At 38.2% G+C, this 25,599-nt stretch overlaps 1 protein-coding gene across 1 annotated transcript in view; it reads left to right on the top strand.

Annotated features, from left to right (window-relative positions):
• HMGN3 (high mobility group nucleosomal binding domain 3) overlaps positions 1–25,599 on the top strand; it is a 69,424-nt gene extending 43,825 nt beyond the window's left edge. Inside the window, exon 6 of the mRNA XM_089921760.1 lies at positions 1–25,599. This exon is cut by the window's left edge and continues 10,743 nt beyond it. The gene's annotated coding sequence lies outside the window, so the exon portion shown is untranslated.

Here is a 25,599-nt window from a genome sequence, read left to right as displayed (position 1 = left end):
CATCTATATAATAAGAATAATAAAAGTGTCAATCTCATTGGGCTGCTATGAGGATTAAATTAATTAATATCTTTAAAGCGCTTAGAACAGTGCCAGGCACGTAGTAAGCTATATAACTTCATTTAATAAAAAATTTTAAACACAAGAAACTTTGCAGGCGCAAGTGGAATAAAGTGAGTGACCATCAGAAAAGCTGCCTTTGTCTTTCAAGTAATTAGGTGCCATGAGGCAGTTCTGTAGGCAGAGAGAATTGAGGTACAGTGAGAGAAATGTGTTTCCAGCAAGTCTTAGCTAAGTGTGTTATCCCTGGGTTTATTTTCATTATATGAGTTTTTGATTCCTGCATACTTTGAAGTTCGCCTCAAGGGAAAAAGTTGAATTGGGACTCTTTGTGACTAGAATCTTTGGCCTGGAAGGTTGGCGCCTTCAACTGTTTCTCATGCCAAGGCCTGTGAGATTCTGTTCCCGTTCCAAAAGCTGACAGGAGCTTCCTTGCAAATTTTTCTGAAAGAAATGAATGAGACTAAAACTCCACCAGATTTCTGCCTTTATGGACCCTTAACTAGCCTAATTAGCTTGGTGAATTAGCAGTGCGAAGGGCAGAATGCACAGTGCAGCCGGCCCAGCTCTGGGGGTGGAGACACATGAGGCCCCCCAGATCACGAAGCAGGAACCCTCCCGCAGCTGGTCAGGGACACTCAAGACAGGCTGCAGTGAAAAGACTGAAGAAAATCTGCTGCCATCTTTTGGCTGATTCCACAGGAATGTGGATTTTGAACTTTGAGCCATGTGAAATTATATTTATACCCAAAAAGCCTTTGTAATGCCAAACCTAGTGAGCATAAGATATTACATCATTTACACTTTGGGACATAAAAAAAGAAAGAAAATTTTAAGGTCGTTTTCAGGAGTTCTTTTCCAGCTCCAAAGGGAGAGGAAAGAAGACTGAAAACGGAAAATGGCATTAAGCCGTGGCAGGAGGGACCCAGGTCTAACACAAAGAACTTTCAGGCCTTCAGTTGAATAGTTGTATTCAACCCTATCAGACCCACCCACTTTGTATAACAAATATTTTTTAACATTCCTTTTACCAAACTAAAGCTCCTAGACAATATAACATGCCTACAGGCATTCAAAGCTTAACATCGTTGGTGGGAATGTAAATTGGTGCAGCCACTATGGAGAACAGTATGGAGGTTCCTCAAAAAATTAAAAATTGAGGGCTTCCCTGGTGACGCAGTGGTTGGGAGTCTGCCTGCCGATGCAGGGGACGCGGGTTCGTGCCCCGGTCCGGGAGGATCCCACGTGCCGCGGAGCGGCTGGGCCCGTGGGCCATGGCCGCTGGGACTGCGTGTCCGGAGCCTGTGCTCCCCGATGGGAGAGGCCACAACAGCGAGAGGCCCGCGTACCGCAAAAAAAAAAAAAAAAAAATTAAAAATTGAACTACCATGTGTTCCCGCATTTCTACTTCTAGGTATTTATCTGAAGGAAACAAAAACAATATCTTGAAAAGATACATGCATCATTATCATGTTCATTGCAGCATTATTTACAATAGCCAAGATAAGTGTCCATTGATGGATGAATGGATAAAGAAGATGTGGTATATTGGAATGGAATACTAGTCAGCCATAAAAAGAATGAAATCTTGCCATTTGTGACAGCGTGGATGGACTTGGAGGGTATTATGCTAAGTGAAATAAGTCAGACAGAGAAAGACGGATACCATATGATCTCACTTATATGTGGAATCTAAAAAACAAGCAACAACAAGAAGAAAAACCAAGGTCATAGATACAGAGAACAGAACAGATTGGTGGTTGCAGTGTGTGTGTGTGTGTGTGTGTGTGTGTGTGGATGGGCCAAGGGGTCAAAATGTACAGTCTTCCAGCCAGCTATTAAAAAAGTAAATCATGGGAATATTGTGTACAGTATTGTGACTATAGTTAATTATAGTATATTGCATATTTGAAAGTTTCGAAGAGGGTAGATCTTAAAAGTCCTCATCACGAGAAAAAAAAAAATGTCCGTGACTGTGTATATGGTGAAGGGCATTAACTAGACTTATTGTGGTGACCATGTCACAATGAATACAAATATAGAATTGTTATGTTGTGCACCTGAAACTAATACTGTATGTTAATTATACCTCAGTTTTAAAAAACCTCAATAGACTGCTCTAACCATAAAATAAAGAATTTAAATCAAAGCAATTTATAATAAACTATGTATTTCAGTATGTAAATGTTTGGGAGTGACTTCACAAGAAGACAGGTAGATGCATAAAATAAGTTCAGGTCTAAGAAACGTAAGACATATTCAGTGAGTTAACATATTTCCTTTACATTTGAGACTTTAAAATGGGAGATAAATATGTTTATATGCGAGCATGGAACCACAGTGAGGCAACAGCTGCATTTGCATTGGAGACTCAGACACTATAAATGGCGTTGCTGTTGGCCATGTGATTTCCTGAAATGGCGCACAATGCTTGTTAAAGTTTCAAGCTAAGGACAGTGTTTAAAATCGTGCAAAAAGTATTCAGAATACTCATTGTGCATATGTTAAAACAGAGTTAGATTCTAGGCTTAGAACTTATAAACAGGATTTTTTTTTTTAATCTACATGAACGTCCAGGCGGACATGTGCACATCGTGAGAGATGCGGGACGATGCTATGTTGTACGGGACTGTCACACATTGCAGGATGTCTGTCATCCCTGGTTCCTGCCCAGGAAATGCCAGTCATCCCTCTGGACCGCCCCCCTCCCCCACTCTGGTCATTGTGACAACTAATAATGACTCCATACCCTCTGAGAGCAGAGTACAGCCAACACTGAGAAATACCATGCTAGGGCCTCGGTCACCGCCCCTGTGAAGGTCAGGGTGGGAGTCTGGGTGTGAGGTCAGGCCCCAAGGGATGGAGTCTGTGTTCTTCTTTGGGGTTAGGATGGAATGGCAGGCTTGAGATCACAGATAAACTTCCTTCTCTATGTTTCTCCACTCTAACTTTTAAATTTTAATTTACTTTATTGTTTTTAATCAAATGTTTTAAAAGTCAAACAGTCGCTTTTTTTTTAAATAATAGATTTTTTTATTGAAGTATAATTTACAATGTTGTGTTAGTGTCAGGTGTACAGCGGAGTGATTCAGCTCTACATATATATGTATATGTTTATATATATATATAAACATATACATATTCTTTTTCAAATTCTTTTCCGTTATAAGTTATTACAAGATAGTGAGTTGAGTTCCCTGTGCTCTACAGCAGGTCCTTGTTGTTTATCTATTTTATATACAGTAGTGTGTATGTTAAGTCCAAACTCCTAATTTATCCCTCCCCATCCCCCTAACACCGATGTCCCCTTTGGTAAACACAAGTTTGTTTTCTACGTCTATGAGTCTATTTCTGTTTTGTAAATAAGTCCGTTTGTATCATTTTTTTAGATTCCATATAAAAGTGATATCATATATTTGTCTTTCTCTGTCTGAAAAGACGAGTAGTCTTAACAGTTCCGTGCTACACATTACCCAAAGCCCTCTCCCCAAAGGCATATAGTCTCAGGTATTTCCTCTCATATTTGCTTCCATAATTCTAAATAATGTGCTTTTCTCCCCCTGCAGTTTGATTTTTTAAATCATGATCCTCTTAATTACATACGGTATATAATAATATACATTGTAAATTATTAAAATCATTTGTAACCATAGCTATTATCTGTTGGCTTTCAAACAGGGAAAAGAAGCTTTCACACCATATGTACAGCAGGGGAATTCCCTAGTGGTCCAGTGGTTAAGACGCTGCGCTTCAAATGCAGGGGGTCTGGGTTCAATCCCTGGTCGGGGAACTAGGGTCCCATATGTGATTTTTGGTGCAGCCAAAAATCACACTTAAACAATTTCCATATAGTGTTTTAGAATTTACAAGTGAGTTTGCACAGGCATGGGTTCATATGATCCTTGCAGAAGTTTTGAGAGGGATGTCATTAGGGTCATTCTCATTTAAAAGATAGGAAATTGGAACACAGATAAGTGACATGCCCAAGATCACATGACTGTAAAATACCATAGACAGGCCTAGAACCCAGAATGTTTGCTCTTATTAGGCTGCTGTTTTTAAATTTGCTTCGATAGCTGAGGGGACTGTTCTGCTTAGATCCCCTTCTGGCAAAAACTCCTTTAAGGCCCCATTCCCACGGCGCGTTCTTCCTGAAACCTTTGCTAACCCTCCCAGGCAGGTCTTTTCTCTGAGCTTCCCCGGGAGTTCGTTGGTGCCTCCATCTTGGCACTCAACACAGTGACCCATTAGTTGTCCTTTTCACACTGCCCTAGGCAGCTTCTCCCTCCTCTTTCTGTCCCCAGACCCCAGCAGGTCATCAGGTGGAAGGTGTGGCATCTCTGTACCGGCACCTGTGCTAAGCGCCCGGGTACACAGACGACCAGGACAGAACACATCCCCTGGCTTCCAAGCCTCGGGTTTGGTAAATTCGTGAATGTGTGATGCTACTCTCTGAAATGGACAGAGGAGCAACGATTTCAGGAGGATAGCTACACAGAGAGCAACGTCCTCTCAGATTTGGCTCCTTTGCACCTGAAAACTTAAAACATTAGCCAAGTCAGATTGCAAGAGACACACGTGCCAGACAAACTAAATTCACAAGATAATGAAGATCATGGGAGTGGAATTAACAAAAGAGGGGGCCGGTAAAGGTATGTTCTTATAAGAACAAAGACGGAAAATAATTTTTGGTGAATGGGAGTGATTTATAAGTAAGGCCAACTGGAGAAGTTTACATTAATCGAGGTGGGAAATGTTAAATGTATGGATGGTTATTTTATCTGGAAGAATATTGAGTAGCTTTAATAATGGAGAAAATATCGTTGGCTTTCTAGGTGGTCAAGGAGAAAGACGGAGAGGAACAATTAAACGCGATAAGCTTAGTGGCAATATGGTAAGAAAGAAGGAGTGAGATTTAGCAATAAATTAGTAATGGACATGAAATTAAAGGGAGTTGATGAAGTTTTCAAGTGCTATTGAGAAATTACGAAGAAAAAGAAAGGAGACGGTTTTGTGGGGGGTGAGTGATTCTTTCACTATCCAGTTGGGTAAGAAGTAATGGTGATGAACACCCAGCAGAAATTCTACTACATAACATACAGCTTATATCCATACCAGACAGGTTATATCCATAAATGCCACTGAAAGGTATTTGAATTGCCAGTCTTGCATTTCCTTTCTTTTTCAACCTAAGGAGGAAAACATCCTCATTAACTTTGATAAATAACCACAGCTATCAATAAATAACTGTGAAGAGGTAGCCTATTCCTGAAACCAAAGAATAGGTTCTTGGTTGTTTTTTTTTTTTTTTTTGTGGTACGCAGGCCCACAGGCTCAGCGGCCATGGCTCACGGGCCCAGCTGCTCCGCTGGGATCTTCGCGGACCGGGGCACGAACCCGCGTCCCCTACATCGGCAGGCGGACTCTCAACCACTGCACCACGAGGGAAGCCCTAGGTTCTTGGTTTTTATCACTTGCCACACAACCTTGTATGGGCCAAGACCGGTACCTCCTCCCAGCATCCCCTTCCCATGAAGAGACCAGATTTGATATCTATGGTTGGATTAAAAATTGAGGGAGAAATAAAACTGTCTTTAGTCACAGGCAACAGGATCCTCTATGTAGAAAATCCTAAGGGAAACAAACAAACACACACACAAAACTGTTAGAATAAACTCAATAAGATCTTAAGATGCAAGATCAATATATAAAAATCAATTGTAGTTCTATATACTAACAACGAACAATCCAAAATGTTCTAAAACTGGATTTTAGCAATGGTTACAAAACTTGGTAAATCAGCCCCCCAAAATCATTGTACACTTAAAATGAGTATATTTTATGGTATGTAAGTTACATCTCAATAGTTTTTTAAAAATTGGGGGATGTCAAAAAAGCAATAAAAGATCATTTTTTTCCATGAAAAGAGGATTTTACTCGTCATCTACTCTTAATTTCTGTGGTGTAATCTTTTGCGTCAGATACTCTAGCCTTGAGGGGTAGAGCCTGGGCTGGGATATTTCTAGGTCATACCCGAAGTTGAAGTTGCGAGATGCCAGCGTCATAAACCTCTGCACTGTCAGAAGGGGGCAGGACTTGTTTATTTGGCAGAGCATTGATGAGCCTGGTCACAATAAAAACAGACCAAGGACAGTTCTGAGGGGTTAGGATCCGTATTCCCTGAGGTTGGGTGGGTCGCATCCTAACAGGACAAGAGGCCCTGGTTGTTTGAAAGAAAACTACCTCCTTGACTTCCAAGACACAGTCAGCTGTTTGGACCAGAACAGGGGTCTTGGCTTTGATAACCAAAGTGACTAGCACACTCACAGCTCTCAGCACTTAACTCTTCACAGCTCCCAACGTCTTTGCAGACCAAGAAGAAAACACAGCCCTGAGCATCTACAAATGATTGTTGCACAAAATGTCAATGGCACAATTCCCACCAATGGCCCTCTGCCTTAGGCTTTGCAAAGCCCTAGACACTTATAATTCAAATCACATTTGTAAACATAAAACATTCCAGGAGAAACTGTAAGAATATTTAATACTTTTATGAAGAATTTGTATTTCCTGTCTAGAAACATCATGAAAACCATCAGTGGAGTAAATTTAGATTCTGGGCTCAGAAGCAAAGGATACAGATTTAATCTCCCGTGTTTTGGTGATTAAAATAGACAGGTGCTCAACCAAAAATTCTCTTTTTTTTTAATGCAACAATGCAATTCATGAACTGATTCTATGGCATTTAGGCCTATAGCCATTTTTATTTAAGCTTTGTTTTGTTCCCTTTTAATCTTTTGTAATTGAGAAACATTGAGAGACTTATGAGAAATACAGTAATCCTTTGTTATTTGTCATATTTTAGAAGTACTATGTTAGCCGAATACTCTGGTTCAAGGAAAGTTGACTATTTGCAAAGAATAATAGCTATATACATGTTCTACACCTGGTCCTAATATTGTGGAAAGAAGTTTTAGTGAGGAAACTAACACACCTTGTCGGTGGTCACACAGAGCAGCTTATAGATTTGCAGTGCCAGCCACTGTGCTAGGCACTTTGTATACATTCTGACCTTTAATCTTCATAATGAATCTAAGGAGAAGCCTGCTCTTGATTTTACAGATAAAGCAAAAGGAATTTAGGAATAATTCTTGCCCAAAGTTGTTAATAAAATTTGTGGAAAGAATCTCATCAGAGCCTACCTGGTTCTAAAATATATCCTTCCTCTCTTCTATGTGGCATCCTGCAACTCTTCTTTGATGAGAAAGGATGCAAGGTTGTCAACATGTCAAATTCAGCAAGGTTGTCAATGTGAAAATGAATGATTATAATGTCCAGAAAAAGCTAGCTGAATACACTCTATGAGAAAAGCAGCAGCATCATTATTATCGTCATTGATAACAAACAGTAGCCATTCCGCCAAAAAGTCACCCAACTTTTATTAATGACATTGAGTTGTGAAAATTCCTCAAACATGGCAAGTCAGTGACCACTTTGGATTCAAAATATGGGCTTAAGAAGAAGAACAGCAAAAGGAAACAACTCTTGTAGCTTTGATGCAAAGCATACATTAAAAAGTAATTTATTTAAAAAAAGAGGGGGCTACTGAATGAACTTCAGGATGAAATAATGAATGTTAAATTAGGCTTTTTAAATCTCAGAGGAAGTCGCAGAGTAATAAAACAACATACCATACTGTTTTATTTCAAATTTTCTTCTTTTATATTAGCATTAGTTTTAGAATAGTCAGTAATTCATCTTTAGCGGGCAACCAAAATAAAATAAATTGATTTTAAAAGAGAGAGTTTTAATAAATTACCTCTGTTCCTGATGCATTTGTATCTCCATCAACCATGTCCTTACAGAGTCCAAGAGCTAAAGAGTAATTTGGGAGTGTGCCCTTTTAGAACCAGGTGAAACAGTAATTATCAATGTAATGGGGTAAGTACTGGGCCAAATAGCTTTTCCTGAATTAGTGTGTAAAAGGGAATGTGGGAAATTAACTGTGTATAACTAAGTTCCACTTTATTTGCTGCTGGGTGACATATTGCTAGAGCAGGCAGAGGGCCTGAAGAGACATTTTTCCAAGGAAGACACAGACAGCCAACCGGCACAGGAAAAGGTGCTCAACATCATTAATCATCTGGGAAATGCAAATCAAAACCACAGTGAGATATCACCTCACACCTGTCAGAATGGCTGTTATCAAAAAGACGAGAAATAACAAGTGTTGGAGTGGCTGTGGAGAAAAGGGAACCCTTTTGCACTGTCGGTGGGAATGTAAATTGGTACAGCCACTGTGGAAATAATAGAGTATTTCCACATATAGAGATTCCTCAGAAATTAAAAATAAAACTACCATACAATCCAGCAATTTCACTTCTTGGTATTTACCCAAAGAAAACAAAACCACTAATTTGAGAAGATACATGCACCCCTATGTTCATTGCAGTATTATTTACAATGACCAAGCTGTTGAAGCAACCTAAGTGTCCATCAATAGATGAATGGATAAAGAAGATGTGATACACACACACGCACAATGGAATATTACTCAGCCATAAAAAGAATGAAATCTTTCCATTTGCAACAACATGGATGGATATATATGGTATTATGCTAAGTGAAATGAGTCAGACAGAGAAAGACAAACACCATATGACATGACTTACATGTCGAATCTAAAAATAACATAAACAAACAAGCAAAAGAAGATGAAAACAAGCTCATAGATATAGAGAACAAACTGGTGGTTGCCAGAGGGTGAGGGGCTGGGCAAAAGAGGTGAAGTGAATTGAGAGGTACAAACTTCCAGTTAGAAAATATATGTTATGAGATATTATACATCGTAAGAAATATCATCAGTGGTACTGTAGTAAATTTGTAGGGGAACACATGGTTACTAGACTTATGGTGATCATTTTGTAATATATTTAAATGTTGAATCACCATATTGTACACTTTAAGCTAACATAATATTGTAGGTCAACTATATTTCAATTTTAAAAAAAGATTAAAAATTTCCAACAAGGTAAATCAGGGAAGAGTGAGTCCCCTAGTAAAGTAGTGGATTCTTTCCACCTTTACAATATGAAATAAAATCCACTTAAACATGTATATCCAGAAAAGCTCTTGAATTTTACTTATTCAGAATCTCTATTGATTTGGGTACTGTTAGATGTTATTGAGATGATGTTTCAGCCTGCAGAACAAGGAATATCTAGGGATCCAACCTCAGATGAAGCCCCATTAATTACTAAATCCAAATCCAAATCTCAGAATTTACTACTAAAAGGTGATAAGGAACCTCTTCCAGAGACAATCAGAATCAGACCTCCAGAGAGCAATAGAAAATAACTTTCATCCACTTAGCCAAGAGCTGGTGTGGCAGAGACATTGCCAAGTCTTTACCAAGCCCATTTTACTTTCTTCCCTCTTTCTTTCTTCCTTTCTTCCCTCTTGGGCCCCTTTACAGTTAGGCTGGGGCCATGAAAGTTCTGGCCAATGGAAATTAAGAGGTAGTAATGTACAGTACTTGCAGGCCTGGCCACACCTTCTGCAATGACCAGGATATGTGTTGACAATGGTGGTGTCACAAGATAAAAGGAGCCTGAGCTCCTCCTGAATAATTACCAACCTCCTTATACTGGGTGATGGGAGCAAGCGATACATTTGTATCAGATTAAACCACTGAGGCATGGTACTGTTTGTTAGAGCAGTTAGGCTGACTAATACAGCAAGCTGAAACCTGCTGAAGATCTTCTTAACAAAGGCAAAGCCAGATCAAGGACACCTAGCCTGTGGACAGAAGCAGGCCAAATTGGATTTGTAGGGGAGTATGAAAAAGGGCATTACTCTTCGAATAGCTAAGTTTCATGACATTTTACCTTCCTTCTACTCATCAACATCAGACTCTTCTTTTCAAAAATTCATTCAAGGGTTGCCGTTCCCTTTGCTTTCTTCTGCTTCTCAGGCCAGGGCAGTGAAGCTGGACACAGTACTGGAGAAGGGCAAAAAAGGAGCTAAAAAGGAGTCAGAGAAAAAGGACTCTACCTGAAATTGCTGGACCTTTAAACTCCTTTGATAGTTCCATCCCTGGAAAAGTAGCCCCTTCCATGTGCTGAAATCGGATCACTGGAATCAGCCCTCCTCCGACTGCCTGGGGTGGAAGCAAGCAGTGTGGAAGGGCAGCATGGAAAGAGAGGATTCATGTTCACTGTTCTGGGGACCACTGACCATCACTGGGACAGACTGCACTGGTGAGGATTCTCTTCTGTGCACGAAAAAATATGAATAGGCTGAACCAGATTTCACCTCCCTAAGAAGAAAACTCTAAAGCCATTTAAAGCACCATTTATATACAGTTGCAAATATGTTTATTGTAGATCACTTTTAGCTGTTCATTAAACCAAATCCCCTGGGGACATTTTATGCCAATGCTTTGGAAATTAGACCTTGTTACTTTATGTAATTGAAAACAATAAAGCTAAGTGCCTGTTATACTCTTCTGTAATTTGAAACAGGGACTCCCAACCTCATGTCCTGTCTCCAGGCCCCTTGATGGCCTCAGAGATAATAATGGGAATCTGTGCATTATTTTCATTATATTCAAAAACCTTACAGAAATGGGAAATTTAACTTTAAGCTGTATGAGCTGTCTGAATTGTCAAGTTTCAGTCTCTTGACTGTGGCTACATCAGCTTAGTTCAATAATTGATTATCTCACGGGATGATTAATAATTATCTCATGCTATTTAGAAACTCTGAATAACAGTCATTTAATGTCTTTGATTAATATAAATGGGTTAATCACCCCATAAAACTTTCATAAAGAACAACTTTTAAGAAATAAGTTCCAAAAAAAAAAAAAAGAAAGAAAGAAGTTCCATGTAGGAAGAATTATTATCAGTTTAAGAATCTAGCCCCAAAATGGGTATAATCCAAATGTCCATGAATAATATATAAAATATGGTATAGATATACAATGGAATATTATTCAGCCATAAAAGGAATGAAATACTGATATATATATACTACAACATGAATGAACCTCAAACAAACATTATGCTTAGTGAAAGAAGCCAGTCACAAAAGACCATATAGTATATGATTCAGTTTATCTGAAATGTGCATCAGGCACAAATCTTTCAAGACAGAAAGTATATTAGTGGTTACCAGGGGCTGGGATGGAGGAGAATGGGGAGTGTCTGTTAACAGATATGAGACTTCTTTCTGGAGTGATGAAAGATTATGGTGATTGTTGCACAACTTTGTATAGTATGCATTAAAAGCACTTAAGTGTACACTTAAATGGGTGAATTTTATGGTATATAAGTTGTATCTCACTAAAGCTGTTAACATTTTTCAGAATCACAAATTGAACTTCATAATTTTCCATTTGACTTTACCCCAAATTTGTCTGAATTAATGGACTCTTACAGCCTGAGAGTAAAGTTGGGTTCTGGAGAAAGAAAAACAAAAGCAAACAATAACTGTGTGTCTTGCCTTGGGAGAAAATGCTAGAACCTCAGCCCTGTCTCCCCACTTGCATGAGGTCTTCTCTTGCACCCTGTTCCTTACTCATGGCAGGAGGGTATGAGACAAGAGTGTGGTCCAGGAGAAGCTGTTTCTCCTAATACTCCGTCCCCATAAAGGACCCAGGGCTTCATACATCCCTTCCATACAGAGTATAAGGCCTGTGGCCTTCAACCACACTGAAGCCAATCCTCCTCCTTGACAATTTCCCCTTTTCTCTCTGCAGCCAGTTTTACCTGGCACTAGATCTGCAAATGTGACCCTTTTTCATTTTCCCCCTTTGAGGCATTTAACAAATTTCTACCAAAGTCATCAAGATACACAACAGCATTCTCCTAATTATGTCATCAGTCAATTGTGAAAATTTCAGAAAATATATAAAAGCATAAAGAAAATACAACCATTACCTAGTACTAACCTTTTATAACATTTCGGCATGTTTCTCTCTGAAGTTATGTATATATAACTTTTATATATATAGATATGTATACATATCTATATATATCTATATAAAAATTTTTTTACCCAGTTGAGAGGACACTGTAAATTCATTTTTGTACATTATAGAAATCTTATAACTAGCAGCCTTGTAGGCAGTAACTGCTAAAAAGCCTAGCACCAAACATCTTACAACATTCATGTTGTAGACAAAACTCACTTCTAGATTAATTTTATGCTTTTCTATTCAGATTTCTTCTGTCCTAGTTTCCATGTTCTCTTATTTCTATATTTAATCTTGTTTTATTATATGCATTTCTATGAAACACTCTAAAGGCTTTCCAAAATAAATAGTTTTTCCAACATAACCATTTCAAGGGTACAGTTCACTAGTGTTAAATATATTCACATTGTAATCTGGCAAAACTGAAATTCTAGACCCATTGAATAACAACACCCATTCCCCCCTTCCTCTACCCCCTGGTAATCACCATTCTACTTTCTGTTTCTATGAATTTGACTACTCTAGATGCCTCATGTAAGTAGAGTGATACAATATTTGCCTTTTTGTGACTGTCTTATTCTGTTTAGCATAATGTCCTCAAAGTTCATCCATGTTGTAGCACATTGCAGAGTTTACTTCCTTTTTAAACCTGGATAGTGTTCATTACATGTATATGTCACATTTTGTTTGTCCATTCTTTTTTTTTTGGGGGGGCCATGCATCATGGCATGCAGTATCTTAGTTCCCCAACCAGGGATCAAACCCTTCCCCCCTGCAGTGGAAGCATGGAGTCTTAACCACTGGACTGTCAGGGAAGTCCCTGTCCATTCACTGTTGATGGACATTGGGTTGCTTCCACTTCTTGGCTATTGTGAATAAAGATGCTCTGAACATGGATGTGCAAATATCTCTGAGACTCTGCTTTCAACTCTTTTGGATATGTAGCCCGAAGTGGGATTGTTGGGTCATATGGTAGTTCTATTTTTAATTTTTGAAGAACCACCATACTGTTTTCCCTCGTGATTGCACCATTTTACAATCCCATTAGCAGTGTACAAGGGTTCTGATTTCTCCATATTCTCACCAACACACACTATTTTCTCATATATTTTGCAATAATGGATTTATTTCAGTGGTCAGGAACCAAATATTTTCAGATTTTTTGGGTAATAGCCATCCTAATGGGTATGAGGTGATATCTCATTGTGGTTTTGATTTGCATTTCTCTAATGATTAGTGACGTTGAGCACTTTTTCATATCCTTGTTGGCCATTTGTATACCCTTTTTAGAAAAATGACTATTCCAGCCCTTTGTCCATTTCTGGGGAGGGTTATTTGTTTTTTTGTTGTTGTTGAGCTATAGGAGTTCTGTATACATTCTGGATATTAACCCCTTATCAGATATTTGACTTGCAAATAATTTCTGTCATTTCATAAGTTGCCTTTTCACTCTGTTCATGTGTCCTCTGATGCACAGAAATTTTAACGTTTGGTGCAGTCCCACTTGTCTATTTTTGCTTTTGTTGCCTGTGGTTTTGGTGTCATATCCAAGAAATCACTGCCAAATCCAACGTTGTGAAGCTTTTCCCCTACATTTTCTTCTAGGAGTTTTACAGTTTGGGGTCTTATGTTTAGGCCTTTAATCCATTTTGAGTTATTTTTCATATATGGTGTAAGATACGGGTTTAACTTTATTATTTGCATGTGGATATCCAGTTTTCCCAGCACTATTTGTTGAAGAGAAAGAGTTTTCTGTCCCATTGAATGGTCTGGGCATCCTTGTCAGAGATTATTTATTTGACCGTGTACATGAGGGTTTATTTCTGGGCTCTCTATTCTATTCCTCTGGTTTATATGTTTGTCTTTAGGCCAGTACCACACTCTTTTGATTACTGTAGCTTTGTAATATGTTTTGGAATCAAGAAGTTTGAGACTTCCAACTTTGTTTTTCTTTTTCAAGATTGTTTTAGCCATTTGAAATCATTTGAGATTCCATATAAATTTTAGGATGGATTTTTTTTTTATTTCTGCAAAAAAATGTCATTGGGATTTTGATAGGGATTACATTGAATCTGTAGATTGCTTTGGGTGGTATTGACATCTTAACAATGTTAAGTCTTCCAATCCATGATTACAGGATGTCTTTTCAATTATTTATGTCTTCTTTCATTTCTTTCAGCCATGCTTTATTGTTTTCATTGTACAAGTCCTTCAACTCCTTGGTTAGGTCTATTCCTAAATATTATATTCTTTTCGATTCTATTGTAAGTGGAATTGCTTTCTTAATTCCTTTTCAGATTGTTCATTGCTTGTGTATAGAAATACAACTGATTTTTTGTGTGTTGATTTTTGTATCTGGAAACTTTGCTGAATTTGTTCACTATTCTAACTTTTTTTTTTTTTGGTGAACTCTTTAGGTTTTTCTACATATAAGGTCATGTCATTTGCAAACAGAGATAATTCTATTTCTTCTTTTCTGATTTGGAGGCAATAAACAATTTTTTAAATAGAATAAGTTTTCCTGTTTGAGATATAATTGACATACAAAATTGTATTTGTTTTAGGTGTACAATCTAATGATTTAAAACATGTATATATTGTGAAATAATTGCCACAACAAGTTCAGTTAACATCCATCCCCTCTCATAGTTACAAATTGTTTTCTTGTAATGAGAACTTTAAAGATCAACTGTCTTAGCAACCTTAAAACATACAATACAGTATTAACTATAGTCACCATGGTGTACAATACATCCCTACAAGATATTTATCTTATAACTGGAAGTTTTTACCTTTGACCACCTTCACCCATCTATCCCACTCCCCACCCCATGCCTCTGGCAACCACCAATCTATTCTCTGTATCTATGAGGTTTTTTTTCTTTTAGGCTTCACTTATAAGTGAGATCATACAGTATTAATCTTTGTGTGGCTTATTTCACTTAGCATAGTACTGTCTAGATTAATCCGTGTTGTCACAGATGGCAGGGTTTCCTTTTTATGGCTGCATAATATTCCATTGTTTATCTATACCACATTTTCTTTATTCATTCATCCATTGATGGACACATTTTTTCCATGTTGTAGCTATTGTAAATAATGCTTCAAAGAACATGTAGGTACAGATATCTTTTCAAAATAGTGATTTCATTTCATTCAGATATATACCTAGAAGTAGAATTGCTAGATCACATGGTAGTTCTTTTTTTTAATTTTGGGGAAATGTTCATACTGTTTTCCATAGTAGTTGCACCAATTTGCATTCCCACTGACAATGCAGTGTTCCCTCTTCTCCACATCCTCACCAGCATTTGTTATCTCTTAACTTTTTTATAATAGCCATTCCAACAGGTGTGATGTGAAATCTCACTGTGATTTTGATTTGCACTTCCCTGATGATTAGTGCTTTTCCCTTTCATGTATCTGTTTGTCATTTGTATTCCTTCTTTTTTTTTTTTTTTTTTTTGGTGGTACGCGGGCCTCTCACTGCTGTGGCCTCTCCCGTTGCGGAGCACAGGCTCCGGACGCGCAGGCTCAGCAGCCATGGCCCAGCCGCTCCGCGGCATGTGGGATCCTCCCAGACCAGGGCACGAACCCGTGTCCCCTGCATTGGCAGGCAGACTCTCAACCACTGTGCCACCAGGGAAGCCCTGTATGTCTACTTTGGAAAAAAATGTCTATTCAGTTCCTCTGCCTAGCAAATATTAAAACTATTTTATAAACATTATTTTTAATTGCTACACATGAGTCCGTCATCTAGATCTACCATAATTGACATGAATATTCTTCATTCCTCTGTTGTTGGACGTTTAGATTGTTTCAAATTTGTATTATGAAGAACAATATTCCAATGTATATTTCTGTGTATAGTTCTTTGGCCATATTTAATATTTTTTTTACTTATGATAGATTCCTAGGAGTGGCACCACTGAGTTAAAGATTATGAATAGTAAGACTTTTGTAATACTAATTTGTAAAAGTATAACTTAAAAAATATTAATTGAACGTGTAACATTTGGGATACATTGTATCTATCTTTTGAGAATTTACATTACATATCACATTTTTAGATGGCATGAAATATACCAAATACGTAGCTTTAAATACACAAGTATATGAATTATATTTTTTTATAAAGTTGAGCTCTTTTTTTTTTTTTTTTTTGCGGTACGCGGGCCTCTCACTGTTGTGGCCTCTCCCATTGCAGAGCACAGGCTCCGGACGCGCAGGCCCAGCCGCTCCGTGGCATGTGGGATCTTCCCGGACCGGGGCACGAACCCGCGTCCCCTGTATCAACAGGCGGACTCTCAACCACTGCGCCACCAGGGAAGCCCAAGCTGAGCTCTTTTGTTGACTCTTACATTCCTTTCCAATCCTGCTCCTCCTTGGTGGGGTGCCAGACAGCCAATACTAAAGGCTGGGTTCCGGGGGCCAGGTTGGGGTGGAGTAGCTTCCTCTACTTGTACCAAGTAGGGGGTTTTAGACAAAGGTCTTGGGGGCAAGGCTGCGAGTGATTTTTCTGAGGAGATGTAGAGCGAGTCTGAAGGGCCTGACTGGACTTCAAGTGTAGAGCTATGGCCTCAGTAAGGCTCGTGTAGCAGCTGGGGGGCAATTGGAAAGGGGGGGATATTTGGAGTTGTCACAATGATTGGGAGGGTACTGCTGGCATTTAGTGGGCAGGGGCAAGAAAGACTAGAGGCATCACATGGCTTGAGACTATTCTCTTAAAATAAATTTTTCAGCTCCTAACGTCTGTATCTCTCCCACTGCCACACACTGGGCTAGTTTTGCGTTGACATATCTAGACTCCAAGGGCCACCCTGTATTCTGTTCCTTTAACCATTAAGGACCATAGAATTGTGAACATTCAATAAGTGAATAACTTCAGCATCCCTAAATATAGACCACTGAATGTTGTATACGTTTTTAAAATGTACATTTCATTCTTTTTTATGGCCGGTAATATTCCACTGTATATATGTACCACATCTTCTTTATCCATTCCTCTCTTGATGGACATTTAGGTTGCTTCCATGCCCTGGCTATTGTAAATAGCACTGCAATGAACATAAGGGTGCATGTTTCTTTTCAAATTATCGTTTTCTCCAGATATATGCCCAGGAGTGGGATTGCTGGATCATATGGTAGCTCTTTGCTGTACAGCAGAAATTAACACAACATTGTAAATCAACTGTACTCCAATAAAAATTTTTTGAAAAATGTACATTTCAGTGATGAGGGGTTGAGAATAAAAGGAGAAAATTTATATTTATTAAAATCATATTAGGTACCACAAACTTTATGTATTAGTTTCCTATGGTTGCTGTAACAAATTACCACAAACTGGGTGGCTTAGAACAACCGAAATGTATCCTCTCACAGTTCTGGAGGCCAGACATCTGAAATTAAGGTGCCAACTTTTGGAGGGACTGCGTTCTCGCCACAAGCTCTAGGGGAGGATGCATCCCCTGCCTCCTTCAGCTGCTGGTAGCTCTCAGCCTGCCTTGATTTGGGCTGCTTTCCTCCAATCTCTGCCTCCAATGGCCTTCTCCTCTTCTGTCATCTCACTCTTTTATAAGGACACCTGTCATTGGATTTAGGGCCCACCTGGCCAAACCAGCATGATCTCCTTGTCTCAAAGTCCTTAACTAAATATCAAAGACCCTTTTTCCAAATAAGGTAACATTTACAGATTCTGGGGATTAGAACATGGATCCCTTTGGGGGGTGGAGAGTCACCATTCAGCCCACTATACTTTATTCCAGAATTGTGTTAATTTTCCAGCAATCTTGTGATGGGGACATCATTATCCCTCGTTTATACTTGAATAAATTGAAATTTAGAAAGAATAAGTACTTGGCCAAAATGTTCTGGCGCCTTCCAGAGCTAAGATTCACCCTGAAGCTCCTGCCGCCTGGATGCAGTGTTGATCAGCTGTGTCCTGTGCCTGGTCAGTTACAGAGCACTGTCCTCACTAATGCAAAAGTAGCCTCAGACAGGGACTTCCCTGGTGGTCCAGTGGCTGAGAATCTGCCTTCCAATGCAGGTGATACGGGTTCGATCCCTGATCGGGGAACTAAGCCCGCATGCTCTAGAGCCCACGTGCCACAACTAGAGAGCCTGTGTTCCACAACTACTGAGCCTGCACTCCACAACTAGAGAGAAGCCTGCATGCTGCAACTAAGACCCGACACAGCCAAGTAAATAACTATTAAAAAAAAAAAAAAAAGTAACCTCAGACAGCAGTGTTCACAGGTGACCTTGTACATGCCACTGGTCTTGGCCTAAAAGAAGTAAAAGTTCTCTTTGCTAAAAGAGCATTCCACTTAAGAAAAAATAGAGGCAACAAATTAAATGTATTCTATCACAATTCCAAATAGGTATCAAACTAACCTAAATTTATATATTCATGCAACGTTCCAAAAGTGCCTTTTTCCATTTTCTTATCCCCTGAAAAAAGACACATTTCTTCAGCTCAGTCTGATTTATTCTTTCAACATTTGTTGAGTACCTACTACAGTGTATGGTCCAACCTCCCTTGAAATCCTTCTTCCCATACTATGGACATTTTTATTTTAGTGTAAGAATACAATTGAACTCAGAAATAAAAGGCATAAAGATATTCTGGCAGTTTCTATATCCTGGATTATTTTTTAATCTACTTTATGGAGTATTAACTTTTTTTTACTCTTTTACTTTACTTAAATTTGGGATGTTTTAAATAGCATTAAGATTTTACATAACTGCAACTGGTTACTTCTAAAAATTTTTTTCTTTAAATAAAGCTTTTTTTTTTTTTACAATTTAGATTTAGGAGTGGTTTGAAACAGGTCTGGGGTACACATTCAATCAGGTCCATCGAAGCAATTGCGAAATAAAGAGAATATCATGGTGTTTTCAAAGATACCTTGTCCTTCTATCAAGGATGGGTTTTTCAACAGATATATATTACAATGCCTCAGGAGTGAAACAGCTCATGTATTCAAAAAGTTGGTAGTTTAGAATCATAGCATCTTTTAGGGAAGGGATGGATTTCTTGATAAGCTTGTGTGTTTAAGGAAATAACACATTTAATGAACTCACACACACAAATAACATCTGTTATCAGTGATTAGGGAAATTTAGTGGAAATGCAAAAATTGAAATGACATTAATGTGGCCACATTGGAGAGGATCTTCAGAAGAGATTTGTGTTTAGACGCTTTAAAATGTAAATAGTGCCCATCAGGGGCCATAGCTTCACTTCACATAAGGGGTTTTCAGATAAATGAGTGGGAGAAATTTGCACTAATTCTATAGGGGCATAATTAAAAATAATTAGAAAACAAACCTCACATATTTTATAAAATAACTTCAAGAAAACAGACAGAGATGGATTTTGCACTTTCAGAAAGCAGTGAGCATGTAGCACAGGCTTGAGATCTGAAGTCCCCAGTGATGAGAGCTTCCTTCCTTGTGCAAACCTGCCAATACACTTTTTAAGAAAGATAAGAAGAAAACATTTACAAAGGCGGTCTCCAAGGAAGAGAAGGTATGCGTTTAATGATTCAGTCCTTGGCAATCATCAATAAGTATGCTAGTGAAAGGCAACTAAAGAGTATAGTATACATGTTGCAAATCCAGGAAGATACTACTATGGCTGGCTGGCTAGGTAGGTAGATAGATAGGTAGATAGATAGATAGATAGATAGATAGATAAACATGGTGAAATGAAAAAGTAGGCAGAATGACCATCACTCTGGCTTTTGCTACAATAACAAATAATGGCCACATCTCAGTGCAACTACAAACATTTATATCTTGCTCACATATCATGAGGGCTGTAGGTCAACTGGACTTGTGCTGAACTTGGCTGTGCTCTATATGCCTTCTCATTCTCGGACCCAGGTAGAAGCAGCAGTCACTGTTGGGAGCACGCAATACTCATAGTTGAGAGATAGAGGCAAACCAAACCACACTAGGGCATCATAATTTTCTGCTGGGACATAGCATATTTCCCATCTGCTCACCTCCTATTGGCCAAAGCAAGTACAAAGTCAGCAGGGCAAGAAAGTATGTTGCATTACAAGGAAGCATGGCTAAAGTGGAGAGGAATGAAAAATTGTGAGCAAATAGTCTATCACACCTAAAATGTAGAAAACAGCAAAATAATATGACCAAATATATATATATTAAAGAAAACACTATGATTATTAAACACTTATGCAGTTCCAACAGAAAACTCCTCCAGTCAGTGGTGGATTCAAGTTTTATGGGGCTTAAACATATGCAATTTTTGTGATTCTCTTTAGGAAAATGTGATCAAATACTCCTATTTCATAATTAGAGCCCCTGAAGCTTAAGTTTAATTATCTTCAAGGTAAATTCGATTTTGCTTTCAGTTTATATATTGTAAAAACTCTAATTCCATTCATCAATAAAATGTAGCAAAATATATATATCCTCCACTTCAAAACTTGTACTGACACAGTTCTTTAAAAGTAAAATACTGTAATTTTTAATAGGCAAATGGTCATTTATTAATTTGGACTTAAGAACACAATAAAATAATCTCTGTCTTCCTGAGGTCACATAGGTCACAGACTTAAAGGGAGGTGGGAATTCCCTGGAGGTCTTTGTCTGAAGAAACCCATTTTTATTTATTCAAAGAATCCAAATTGGCTGCCATTGTTAAATATATTATGACCTATGATGACCCCGGAAGATAGCTGATGTGGAGACGGAAGATTTTCACTAAGAATTAATTGATGTATTTTTTCAGCCAACACAGAAAGTAATTTATTTCTTATAAATTTTCTGCACTCCCCGATATTTTTGAGAATAATGAAGGAATGGTATGGTTTTTCAAGCCAGGTGAGTTAAAACTAAACAATAAGAAGAGAATAAGGCTGGAATATATTGGAGTGTATAGTGGTAGTCCCAGATCCATCAGTACATTAGGACCTAAGGATAAGGTAAAAGATGAAAGCCAGAAAGACTGCACCCCAAGTCTTTATCATTCTACTCTTCACTTGGTACAGTAGGCAAGCTAGCGTACCCCCCAAAATCCATGTTCAAATCTCTAGAACCTGTGAATACGTAAGGTACTTTGCAAATATGGTTAAGGTTATAGACTTGGAAAGGAAGAAATTATCTGGAATATCCAGATGGGCCCCACCTAATGACAAGAATCCTTCCAAGCAGAAACCCTTTTCCATCTGTGGTCAGAGAAAAGTGATGTGATGACCAAAGGGTCAGTGAGACTTGTGAGTCAGACTCGACCTGCCGTGCTGACCTCTAAAAGCAAACACAGCCCTGCGGACACAGTGATTTTAGTCCAGTGAGATTCTTACTGGACTTTTGACCTACAGAACTGTAAGATAATACATTTGTGTTGCTTTAAGCCGTGAAATTTTTGGCAATTTGTTACTGTAGGAATAAAAAAGGAATACATTTGGTGAAGCAGGGAAGTGACTCATACAGATGGTGCCCTTCATTACCTGGTGGGAATGCTCCAGGAAGCTCTAACCCCCCCACCAAACCTCAGCACTCACGTTTCTGGGATCTCCCAGGTACATACACTGACCCTCTGCCATGGACCACCAGGCATTTTTTCCAACTCAGAAATCTCTTCTAGTTTATCTCTTCCAGTTTCCTCAGTTTGTGTCTGTGAAGTGACATTTCAGATCCTCTTAGTTTGATTATTCTGCATGAGATAAAGTGGGAAAATACACTTTGGCAGCCCCGTGGGTCACATTCTTCTGTGTGATCAAGCTGTTTGTAGTGGATCAGGGAAGTGATTTTGGAAGTACGTTCATTTTCTACTGGTACAGTGTTTGACGATTTGTTTTGTTCATATTGCTGAAACAGAGAGCAGAGAATGTGAAGTTCTTCTGTGGTGCTTGAAATATTTGAACTGTTAAACTGCATTCTGATTAAATCCGCTTAAACCTTGTGGCAACGCATTTCTGTATTTTTGTTTTGTGCTGGACGAACTGCTGTGCAAAACAAGTTATCTGTCTAGCTCCAAAGGGGATACACAGGAAGAAACCATAGAGGAAACTTTAATTAAAAACAAAGACAAAAGTGAGCCATTTGGGAGAGTTAAAAAAATATAGAGACTATATGCAAAGGCAAGGAATGGGCTGATTCTAAAACACGGTTTAAAATAGTTTGAATGAAAATGGTCATGGACTGGAGGTAAGAAACAGTCACACATAAGCTATTATGAATGGTTTTCTTTGCATATAAAATAGGCTGGAAAAAGGATTCAAGCAGCAGTGAACGTGTGTTAAATAAATGGGCTAACTATTGAGGAGGAACTGAAATCCCCCTGGAGAAAGACGCTGTGAAAGAATAAATCCATTTGCCAATTAATGGACCAGAATGATGAGCTTTGTATTCAATTGGCATTATAAAGTTATTATATAATATTTTAATATACCTTAATACATATTCTTTTTCAACATCAAAGGATCTAATAGTGCTGAGAAGAGTGTTTAGCATCCTCACAGAGCTTAATTTCTGGATTTCAGCTGTGCATCGCTGAACAAACAGAATGTAATATTAATGGAGCATTGCTTTGCCCAGAATATTGACTATTTATAATATTACAGTCATTAAAAAGAAGCACCAGTTTACTGATACAATTTAAATACTAGAGGTTGGAAAAAAGAGAATGTTATTTGGGTTCCTAAATTAGAGATATTTCTTCATGCCAACTTTCTTTCCACTGTAATGGAAGTGGAAGCAACAAGAACGTATTGTGTATTTCCCCTTGGGAAACAGCTAAGTGTAACACAGAACACTGGACCTGGTGCCAGAACACCTGGGTTCTAGTCCCCATTCCTCTGGTTCTGGCATTGACAATGCTTGGAGCCTTCCTAGGCCTGAAAAACAGAGATAATGTTACCTGTTTTTGTCTGATTCACAAAATGAGGTAACATGATACACCGCAATATGAAAGTGCTTTGTGCATTTTAAAGGGTCCTATACATTAGGGTCCTTACATTAGGCTTAAAATATATTAAATAGTAGATAAATCAGTGAAATACCAATTCAGCATAAATATATATTGTTATAACAATTGGCAGACTTTTACAAAAATTTAATCTAATGGTAGTTTCATGATCTGCGTCTTGTCATCAACTTAGGCTGTGTACATTTACAGTGATGTTCATTACACATGAATATTTGGAAAATAAAGATTGTCTTCTCCATAGTTTTGCCTAGAGCTAGCCTTTTCCCTTAGTTTCTGAGTTCTCTTATATTGGTTGTTGACAGCCAAATCGTGTGTCCATAAAGGTGCCAGAACATGCTAAATTCACTGACCTACTGACCAGCAAATATTAATCACATATTATGTGTGTAGCTCTATACAAGGTACTATTCAGTAAACTCAGCAAAATGAGCGGTTTGATTTTTTTTCCTCTTCTATATAAATTGACTAGCTCTTTGTCTGAATTAATCAAATCAACCAGTAGGTTTTTGGCTTCCTGTAGACACAGCTTAAATGTCACTCTCTATCTTCAAGCTGCTATTTTGAGAATTGGTGATGTGTAGGTGGAAAATACTTTACTATTTAGAAATAGAGTACTATACAGTAAGGCTTATTAGACAGTTGTTTTCACTTTGTAGGTTTTATTTCATTTAACTTTTTATTATGGAAAATTTTAAACATGTGCATAAGCATATGGTGTAAGAATCCCCATACACTTAACCCAGCTTCAACAATTAACAACTCATGGTCAACCATGCTTCGCCTCTACCCCCAACAAACCCTCACCTACCCTGTATCATTTCGGAGCAAGCCTCAAGAAATCATATAATTTAATCCTTAAATTTTCCAATATGTATCTCTAAAAGATAAGGATTTTGAAAAAAAAAATAACCACTATAGCATTATCACACCCAAAATAAAATTAACAGCAACTCCTTAATATCATCAAATATTCAGTGTATGTTCAAATTTCCAACTATTTTATAATATTATAATTTTTGCAGTTTGTTTCATTTAGTATTTCAAATAAGGGCCACACATTGCGATTTGTCCCAATGCCTCTTAACTCTTTTTTTTTTTTTTTTTTTTTTGCGGTACGCGGGCCTCTCACCGTTGTGGCCTCTCCCGTGGCAAAGCACAGGCTCCGGACGCGCAGGCTCAGCGGCCATGGCTCACGGGCCCAGCCGCTCCGCGGCATGTGGGATCTTCCCGGACTGGGGCACGAACCCGTGTCCGCTGCATTGGCAGGCGGGCTCTCAACCACTGCGCCACCAGGGAAGCCCTTAACTCTATTTTAATCTTCAACTCTCTCTTTTTTCTCCCCCTTGCAATTTATTTGCTGAAGAAACTGGGTCATTTGTCCTGAGCTTTTCTACAGCCTAGATTTCACTGAGTGTATCCTGTGGTATAGTTTAATATGTTCTTCAGTCCTATGTGTTTCCTGAATATTAGTAGTTGAAAATATGATATCCACATGTAACATCTTTTATTTTAAAATAAACTTTTTATTTTAAAATAAACTTTTTATTTTAAAATAAACTTTTTATTTTAAAATAAACTTTTTATTTTAAAATAGTTTGATATACAGAAAAATGTGAAGACAACACAGACAGTACACCCAGTCTCCCCTGTTATTAACATCTGAAATTAGTATGGTATACTTGTTATGATTAATAAATATTGATACACTGTGATTACCTAATATCCATACTTTATTCAGATGCCCTTAGTTCTTGCCTAATGTCTGTCTCTGTTCCAGGATCCCATTTAGTTGTCATATCCCATTAGCCTCCTTTTAGCTGTGACAGTTTATCAGACTTTCCTTGTTTTTGATGACCTTTACAATGTTGAGGCCAACCGGTGAGGTGTTCTGTAGAATGTCCCCCAATTGGGATTTGTCTGATGTCTTTCTCATGATTCAACTGGGGTCTGAGGGCTTTGGGGAGGAAGACCACAGAAGCAAAATGCCATGTTCATCAAAGATACATACTCTACACATGACTTCTCACCTTGGTTACCCAGCTGAGGTTGTGTTTGTTAGTCTTCTCTATTATAAACCTACTCTTTATTTTCCTCTTTCCCTACAGTACCCTTTGGAAGGAAGGCTCTATGCGAAGCCCCTATTCACAGAGCAGAGAATTATTCTCCATCTCCTTTAGGTGGAATAACTACATACATTATGGAAGATTCTTCTGTATTTTTTCTATGCGTGTATGTTTGTATTTATTTAATCATGTATATATCAGTATGGACTTCTGGTTATTTATTTTACACTTTGGGTTATAATCCAAAACTACATTATTTATTTTGTTGCTCAAAATGTTCCAGCTTTGGTGTTTGGGAGCTCTTTCAGTTGACTCCTATGTCTCTTTGTCAGAGACCCCTACATTGTGTGTGTGGAAGGGGGTGTATATTTTAAGCCCTCCCTTACTTTCTGGCACAGAAGATACCCCAGGCTCATTGTGTATATTCCCTGTCCCCTTTTTCTCCAAGGAGCACTGGTTTCTTTTATTGGAGAATAAAAGATCTGGGCACTAAATTTAATAAAATATTTTTAAAGCATTCTTTTGCTGTCATTTTGTCT

This window comes from Delphinapterus leucas, chromosome 12 (assembly GCF_059928025.1).
Source record: "Delphinapterus leucas isolate spDelLeu-1000000601 "Yukka" chromosome 12, BTC_Dleu_Yukka2, whole genome shotgun sequence".
NCBI lineage: Eukaryota > Metazoa > Chordata > Mammalia > Artiodactyla > Monodontidae > Delphinapterus > Delphinapterus leucas.
The sequence above is the reverse complement of the archived record's forward strand: the minus strand, read 5'-3'. Positions and strand labels throughout refer to the sequence as shown.